Source organism: Papaver somniferum, chromosome 3, assembly GCF_003573695.1.
Source record: "Papaver somniferum cultivar HN1 chromosome 3, ASM357369v1, whole genome shotgun sequence".
NCBI classification, from domain to species: Eukaryota; Viridiplantae; Streptophyta; class Magnoliopsida; order Ranunculales; family Papaveraceae; genus Papaver; species Papaver somniferum.
Window position 1 is genome coordinate 52175268 of NC_039360.1, and position 8871 is coordinate 52184138.

Here is an 8871-nt window from a genome sequence, read left to right on the forward strand (position 1 = left end):
TGTATACATTTGTATACCCACAAGTGCACAACTCAAATGCAACGAAGAACGAAGTCTGTATACATATGTATACCCCAACTCTCCAACCTGAGGAACATACGAAGTGCCAAAGACTAATGCAAGGGGCAGTTCGTTGCAAGAAGAAATTCTTCAATACTAAGAAGAAGCAACAATTCAACCCTAGAGGGTACCCTTCGAATATACAGGGTGCCAAAGTAATTTGTATTTCTATACAGGAACGAAGCCTATAAGAGATACTCACTGCAACCATAACGAATCCTACAAGGGGCATCTCACTACAAGCAAAGTACCTTGTGGCACCCAAGACGAATATGTAGATGACAAAGACGCGGAGAAAACCTCAAATTACACGGACGAAAGCTCCACAGATGCAAATACTTTTCATTTTAAAGCTGCAAGAACCAGCTTTCAAAAGAAAAAGGGGGCAAACATACATCAATCATGGCGCCTTTATAACATCAATTAAAAATAGCAAATACATGTTGAAGGTAATACAACTTTAAGGTATGCTATCTTTATATGATATAGTTATATATGTAACTGTGATATATCCTTGGAAAGAGGTATTATAAGCCTCAGCAATCAATATAAAAGCGTAGATTTAGAATATAACTTTTAAATGTGTGTGAAATGAAACAAACATGCAAAAACAAAGGGTTAGAACTAACACCCACTGTCAGAATTGACGGAAAAACAAAGGGTTAGAAATGACACCCACCGTCAGAATTGACGATGAGGCAAGGCACGACATAACTGCGCATATGTCAATCTCGGATCCTCAGGGAAAATGAATCCCACTAAGAGGCAAATAATAAGCAATATATCCCACAAATAGAGATACCTTGTTGAAGTAAAGCAGCCTTCGCGCTGAACGCGGAGGATTACAGGAAAATTATTTCCCACGTAGGGACCCTCGCCACCACGGTACCTTCTGGACAAAGGATACTCTGGTAGGACGTTGAATGTTTCACCAAGGTTAATCATACCTTAGCACCGAGCGATGACTTGATTGTGCGACAAAATGGACACACTATGTCATAAATATTGTACAACAAAGAAAGCAAAATGTTATAACACAGATTACCAAAAGGTAAAAAATACGGAGTGGTATATATACGTATTATATTTACGTAGGTACAAACAATACGGCGAAAATCTTAACCAAAGATAAAGGTTCCAAAAGGTATACTCCCATTGCAAAGGATCGAAGCTAAAACAACGAAGGTACACCAGGAAACAACTCCATACGAGGCAAGTAAAGAGACATCTTGGAGTCACCTTAGCCGAAAGAAAAACTAAAAGGTAAATAATATACACCTGAGCAATAAGTTCAAACTTAGCTTAAATTCAGCTACATGCTATGAGGGGATACCTTCTAGCCACGTTATATCTTACTCGGGTGTCGACTGGTTCAAAATGATAGCAAAAACACCTAAGCAGCGAGCGAAGGCTCCGCTTTTAAAAGGGGTGAAAACCATTATCCCAGTCTCATCTTTCATTAACAAAGGCGTAGACTTCGTAAACAAATACATACATACATACATACATACATACATACATACATACATACATACATACATGCATACATACGTACATACATACACAGGTACGTACATGCATGCATACATACATACATACATACATACATACATACATACATACATGCATGCATACATACATACATACATACATATGCATACACGCATGCATACTGTCATGTACCTGCATAAAAGAAGAGGGTGCCCCTTATCATAATCTTAGTGGTAGCTAGTCTGTAATCTTAATTCTTAATTAATAGTTTAATTAGAGTTAATTAATAGTTAATAAGTAATTGTAATAGACGGTTGGGATGTAACTTATCTGTGTGGTCAGTGATCGTTGGATTTTGTTAGGGAAACCTAGCTATAAAGTGTGAGAGCCTGTAATGAAAACCTTAAGCAAGTTATAATCAATTGAATCGTTTAATCGATTTTGGTCGTGTTCTTCGGAACTGATAGGCTTGATTCGTGAGAATTGAGATATTATCAGTGCTTATGATCCAAACCATGTTATTGTACATCTAGGTACATAACATTTGGTATCAGATTCACTTTCCTGGGTATCATTTATCAATAGCGGAACTTCCACAGATCTCTGAAATTCAGAATTTATCAAGTGAAAAATGGGTAGAAATGAATGGAAAAATTGTTCCAATTATGAAGCTAGAAACGTTAGAAAGAGAAGGATTAGATATGTGTAGGAGGATGTATAAACTGTGGTTGGAAACGACTAACTGTCCATCTCGTGATTATTGGCTTGGGAGAAGGATTAAATGGTTAGATATGGCGGAAAAGAAATTGGAGCATATCTTGTTCCTTAGGGATACTGCTCCATCTCTTCCATCTTCTTGCCGAGTCAAATTCGCTTCTACAGATGGTGATGAATCTTTAGATTTGGAGTTAATTCCTTCTTATTTCTTTGAAGAAGATGATGATTCTATCCAATTGGATTTAATTCTCCAATTTTTCTTTGTTGAAAACGAATGTGTTGATTCACTTCAAGGTGTGAGGGTACAATTTGAGGAAATTGCAAAATCAGATACGAATGTCTTCTCCAAGTTGATTCAAGCCAAAATTGACGGCGTGAAAGATTTTGAAATGCTGAATTGCTTCAATTTTTTTGAGGAGATTTGCAAAAATCCTGAGTACTTGAAGGAGTTGTTCTTGCATCACAAGTTACTCTATATGGATTGATTTTTTCTCCATCTTGATGATACTCGATGCTTATTTGATCGAGGTAAGTCTGCAATTATCTCGTCGATTTCTTCTGAGAAATTTCTTTTTCAACTGATTCATAATCTTGGGTATGATTTAGATTTTAGGGTTATAAATCCGATTGCTCTTTTCTGTGCTAATTTTGTTGAAATTCATGGTGAGCGGTGGGTATTTGTTCAAGTGCCAGAGACAGATAAAATTTTGTTGGCTAGAGTAGTTACTCTTCAGATGGATTTTCAAGTGTTGGTCCAAATGCTTGAGATGTGGAAACCATTATTTTTTCGTTTGCAACTGAAGTGTGGTTTGGGTCATGAGATTGCAGTTTCTTCTCTCGGATTATTGGTAGTCACTCAGATTCATTTAGGGAGTTTTTCCTGTATCTATGAGTTTATTATGTTCATTACTGTAATCATACTTCACTATGGGTTCTTATATCTGCAACTACGAGATCTCTTTCATCTTGCGTTGTTGTTTCATAAGGCTCAGGGTAATTGGTCTATCCAGATTAGTATAAGTTAATTTGCGCTGTTGCATGTATCTTCGCAAATAATTCTCGTCGTCAGTTCAGCTGGTGATTTCTATTATGAGCATTTGATATTTCTGTGGATTCCTAGCTTGGGCTATCACTCAGAATTTTTAGCTATACAATTCATTGTTTTAATATGTGTTACTGATGCTGACATTTTCGAGGAGAGAAAACTGACTATTACAATGGCTGCGAGAGTTGGAACTCGCTTGGTTGAGAATGTAGTGGAGAGATTGAATTGTAGTGAGGCTACAACATTCATACTTGCTGACTTCTTGGAGGTTAGTGCAGGTGCACAGGGGCACGAGATATGGTTGCCAAAACCTATGGTAGACTATGCAAGTTTTTATGTTTTTTTGACACTTCTGATGAAAACTTTGCATTCCCATTGGATTTATTTGAGACAATTTAACTGCATTCCTTGTCTGACTTCTGGTTACAACCATGTGGTGGGAATATACTTTTATCATTCGTCAAGTTACTTCCTTAATGGTTTCCGTTACTTGTGGGGCTTGGATTATCAAGCAAGGGTGCATCATAGTTGTACCAGATCTTTCATACGGAGCACGGAAACTCAGTTCTTGTTTATAGTGTTTCAATTTCGAAATGTATGGATGATGGTGGCTTCTTTCACGTGTATTACTAAATTGCATTCAACTGGTTTCTGGAGTGCGCAACAAATTACTGGGGTTGATGTAGCTTTTGATTTAGTTGAGTACCTTGCCACCATCGGGTTTTTGCGAAGTACTCCATTACAGGAAACTAAAGCTTCTCAGCACCTTACCACAGTCTATGGGAGATTTTCTATTAGTGAAAGCATTGCATATTATATGGGGAAGCATTGCCACAAAAGATATCATAATTTCCATGTCGATTATGCCTGTATGCTTCTAACACATACTCCAGCCTACACAATCGATTTCAGCAAGGTATACTTCTTCATGCACCTAATTATGCTTACATATGTATGTGCTTGTCTACCTACTGCTGCGTTTATTCACATCATATTTGATCGTGGTAAAGAAATTGCACCTGTAGCGAGAGGTTCTGTTTTTGATAGACATAATTGCAAATTCTACTTTACTTCTTGTTTGATTGTTAGTAAGGGGTTGATTTTCACGGATGCTTATGATGGCAAATCTGCTCATGAGCTGATTTTGGAATTTGAGTACCATTTGGTCCTGTGGTTTGGAATCTTGCATGTATTCGAGTTTGTTATAAATGGAGAAAGATGTGATGCTAGTCAGCTGGTTACTGAAATGTCGCAACAAGATTATATTCTCTGGTCTATTTTGATACTACATAGGGCAATGTCAAAGGACTTTGGTGGTATACCAGACCTGCATGTTTTTCATCAGTTCTGTTTGTTTGTAAGAAGCAATGGTAATAACAAGTACTTTGTGAGGGCAAGTGGGTATCCAACATTATTTCTAGAGCAAGCAACGGCTGTATATTATACATTCTCACCCAAGGGCCTACCGCTACAACTTTTCATGCGAGTCACACTGCCGAGGAAGAGCCATCTGTTGGCCGACATACGATACTTTTTCTTATATTGGGTCAACACCTTTTCAGCCAGCTGCCCCAGGGTAACATTTTGTGGATTTCAAGCTGCTATCTACATTGTTCCACTGCTCCCAAGTTCAAGGATGATGCTACCTGAGTTTTTTTACTTGGCGCTGATCAAGTTGACAGTTCTGAACGTGTTGTAGCCAAATGACTCGTTACTTTTGAAACAGATTTGCAAAGTTCACATCCTTGAGGACAAGGATGTTTCCAAGGAGTGGGGATTGTCATGTACCTGCATAAAAGAAGAGGGTGCCCCTTATCATAATCCTGGTGGTAGCTAGTCTGTAATCTTAATTATTGATTAGTAGTTTAATTAGAGTTAATTAATAGTTAATAAGTAATTGTAATAGACGGTTGAGATGTAACTTATCTGTGTGGTCAGTGATCGTTGGATTTAGTTAGGGAAACCTAGCTATAAAGTGTGAGATCCTGTAATGAAAACCTTAAGCAAGTTATAATCAATTGAATCGTTTAATCGATTTTGCTCGTGTTCTTCGGAACCGATAGGCTTGATTCGTGAGAATTGAGATATTATCAGTGTTTATGATCCAAACCATGTTATTGTACATCTAGGTACATAACATTATTGTCATGTACCTGCATAAAAGAAGAGGGTGCCCCTTATCATAATCCTGGTGGTAGCTAGTCTGTAATCTTAATTATTGATTAGTAGTTTAATTAGAGTTAATTAAGATTACATACTAGCTACCACCAGGATTATGATAAGGGGCACCCTCTTCTTTTATGCAGTTACATGACACATACATACATATATACATGCATACATTATATACAAACATACGCATATTTGTGTGATGATATTAACATCAAAATCTTATACTTCGAGGGAACCTCAAATTACTTCGAGGGTGCCTCAGCAAATTACTTCAAGGGTACCTCAGCAAATTACTTTGATACTTATATACTTCGAGGGTACCTCAGTAAATTACTTCGATACTTCTATACTTCGAGGGTACCTCATTACTTCGATACTTCTCTACATCGACAAACTACTTCAATACTTAGAGGGTACCTCAGCAAATTATTTTGAAGGTACCTCAGTAAATTACTTCGATACTTCAATACTTCGAGGATGCCTCAGTAAAATACTTCGCTACTTCTCTACATCGACAAACTACTTCAATACTTCGAGGGTACCTCAGCAAATTATTTCGAAGGTACCTCAGTATATTACTTCGATACTTCAATACTTCGAGGATGCCTCAGTAAAATACTTCGATACTTCTCTACATCGACAAACTACTTCAATACTTCGAGGGTACCTCAAAAAATTACTTCGAGGGTACCTCAGCAAATTATTTCGAAGGTACCTCATTAAATTACTTCAATACTTCGAAGGTACCTCAGTAAAATACTTCGATGCTTTTCTACATCGGCAAAATACTTCAATACTTCAATGGTACCACAACGAGTTTACTTCGATGGTATCTAAGCGAATTATTTTGATACTTCACGGGTACCACAAAAATTTACCCCGAAGGCATCTCAGCTAACCAAGTCGATACTTCGATGATATCTCAGCGAAATAAACGAAGGAGGATAAGGATTTTTTCTTAAGGATCGTTCTTCGAACAACTCTCAAGAAAAGGGGCAAACTGTAGATACCAAAAATCTGTTGTGCCACGTGGCACCACATTAAAGGTGGAATAACTTATTATGTTACAACAACGCACACTAACATTTCTCCTTAGGATGCTAAGTTATGAAGTTATCTCTATCAACGTGTGGCGCAATGTTAAAGGTTGGAGTATCAAAGTACGGTACAACAGAGTACACCAAATCACTACCAAGATTGCTTAGTTATTAAGCAATAAGTTGTAATACAGGCACATGGGTGTGTCTGTTTGTCAGAGGTAGCTGAGCAGTCTGCACAACTTTTAGTACGAAGGCGCAGTCGTCAACCACGTGGGATCAGAGTACGCGGCATCCTCTGACTGGCGAAGGTACGCGGCCAATGAAGGTACAACTCGTACGGAGGTTTCACAGTTCACGATGGCACGTGGGGGAAGCTAAGGTTCCATCGTCTGATTGGAGATGGTGGGCGGCCAACGAAGATACTAGATTGACCAAGGACCATCAGATCTTGATGGAACATAAGACACCAAAGATATCCATGATGCATGTGGAGCTATAAATACCCATCATCATCTCAAGAGAAAGGGGACTTTTGGGTGAGCTAGGATAAGAGAAAAGACTCATCTCTCTACTTTCTCTCTTATTTACTAGAGCTTCATACTTTCTTTAATGGAGTTCTTCCACTCAAATGTAACAAGATCAATAATAAACTTATCATCTTTACCCGTGGACGTAGGTTAAGATTAACAGAACCACGCAAACTCTTGTGTGATTTATTAACTTAGTTGCACTTACATTAACTTATCATTTAACTATTTACTTACTGAGTTATCTCTGTTCTCTGTTCATCTGAGATATCTCTTTTTTTAGCTTATTTGCTTACTCGCCTCTGTATTACGGAGATACCTTTGTTTTCTTAGCATCTGCTTTATCGAAGTATCTTTACTTAGTATATGATCTTCTGAGAAGATCTCATTACGAACATACCTTTTATTAGTCAACAGTATCAATTCAACTGAGGTATCCATACTACTTAGTATTGGATTCTCTGAGCTGTTCATATTACGTAGACTATGAGAAAATAAGTAGTCACAAAGTGACAGTTGGTATAGCTGGTAATTTTGTTAAGTAACAGAAAGAGATAAAGTATTAAAATAGGTATTAACAGTCAGCACTGTTATTACTTCGGTGCTATTTCTCTAGCTATGTTTCTAGAACGTAACCAATAGCAACCGCTTGTCAGGATTTTCTTAGGGAATAATCACTGACAACCGCGGAATAGCGGATCTTGAGATATTATGATGAATAATAAGTAAACCAAACATAAGCAACCATAATAATACGAGAAAGATAAATCAACTCACAAGACACAAGATTTATAGTGGTTCGACCAATACATACAACTTGTATATATTGTCTACGTCTACTTTGAGCCGCATCAACTCAAATCCACTATGAAGAAAAAACGATTACAACGTCGTGTGAATCCCAGCAAACCCTTGGTTACACCGCAACAATTATCCGAGACGATAACCTTGTCTCTTGTTCCTCACCAATATGCTATCACAACGAAACCCTAGCTTTAGCGCTAAAAGCTATACAAGAAATCTCTCATCGATCTCTTAATTGTTTTCTACACAATGCACAAATTCTACAAGGCCTAACTACCTATTTATATAGGTTACAAACTTGGCCACCAAGAATCCTAACCGGTTTAGGAAACCCCTTTCCTAAAATAATTGCGGCTAACTTTAGGAAATAATTAATTAGTCTTCGGTAACTAACACCGCTATGGTAGCCAAAACTTCAACTAAGCCATGGCTTAGATCGCAAAAATTTAGTATCCGGCGAGGTTGGAAATAGTGGCTGCGTTTTTCTCAAAGCCTTATAATAGTTAAGCCAAAGCGTACCACAGTGGCTCTTATAGTTAACTTTATGCTTTTGCATGTGCATACGCCCAATATGTCTCAATTGTCTAGCGGATATTTTCTGTCAGCATTAAAAAGTGGGGAGATAGATTCATTATTAAGTAATTAGATCTATCTCCTCTCCCGAACTTCATTATTTAGTCAGTCAGTCTGAACACTGGTACTAGGTTTTCAAAGTTAGATTCAGTGTAGAAACATATCTTCTTGATATATTCCCTATTTTGTACCCTATGTCAGCAGTAAAATTCATCAAAACAGACTCAAATCTGCCAAGTGCCAGGTACCAAACTGAAGGTGATTTCTTCTGATATGTGGGCTTGGAGAAAATACGGCCAGAAACAAACTGTATGTTGTTGGGTGGAGAAAAGGTAGGATGAGATGAAGCTGCATTAAATGGCTAGCTGAACCCTACCAGTGGCGCTGTTAGCATTCAAAACGCACACACTTTAGTCCCAGCCCTTCCTTGTCACAACACCTA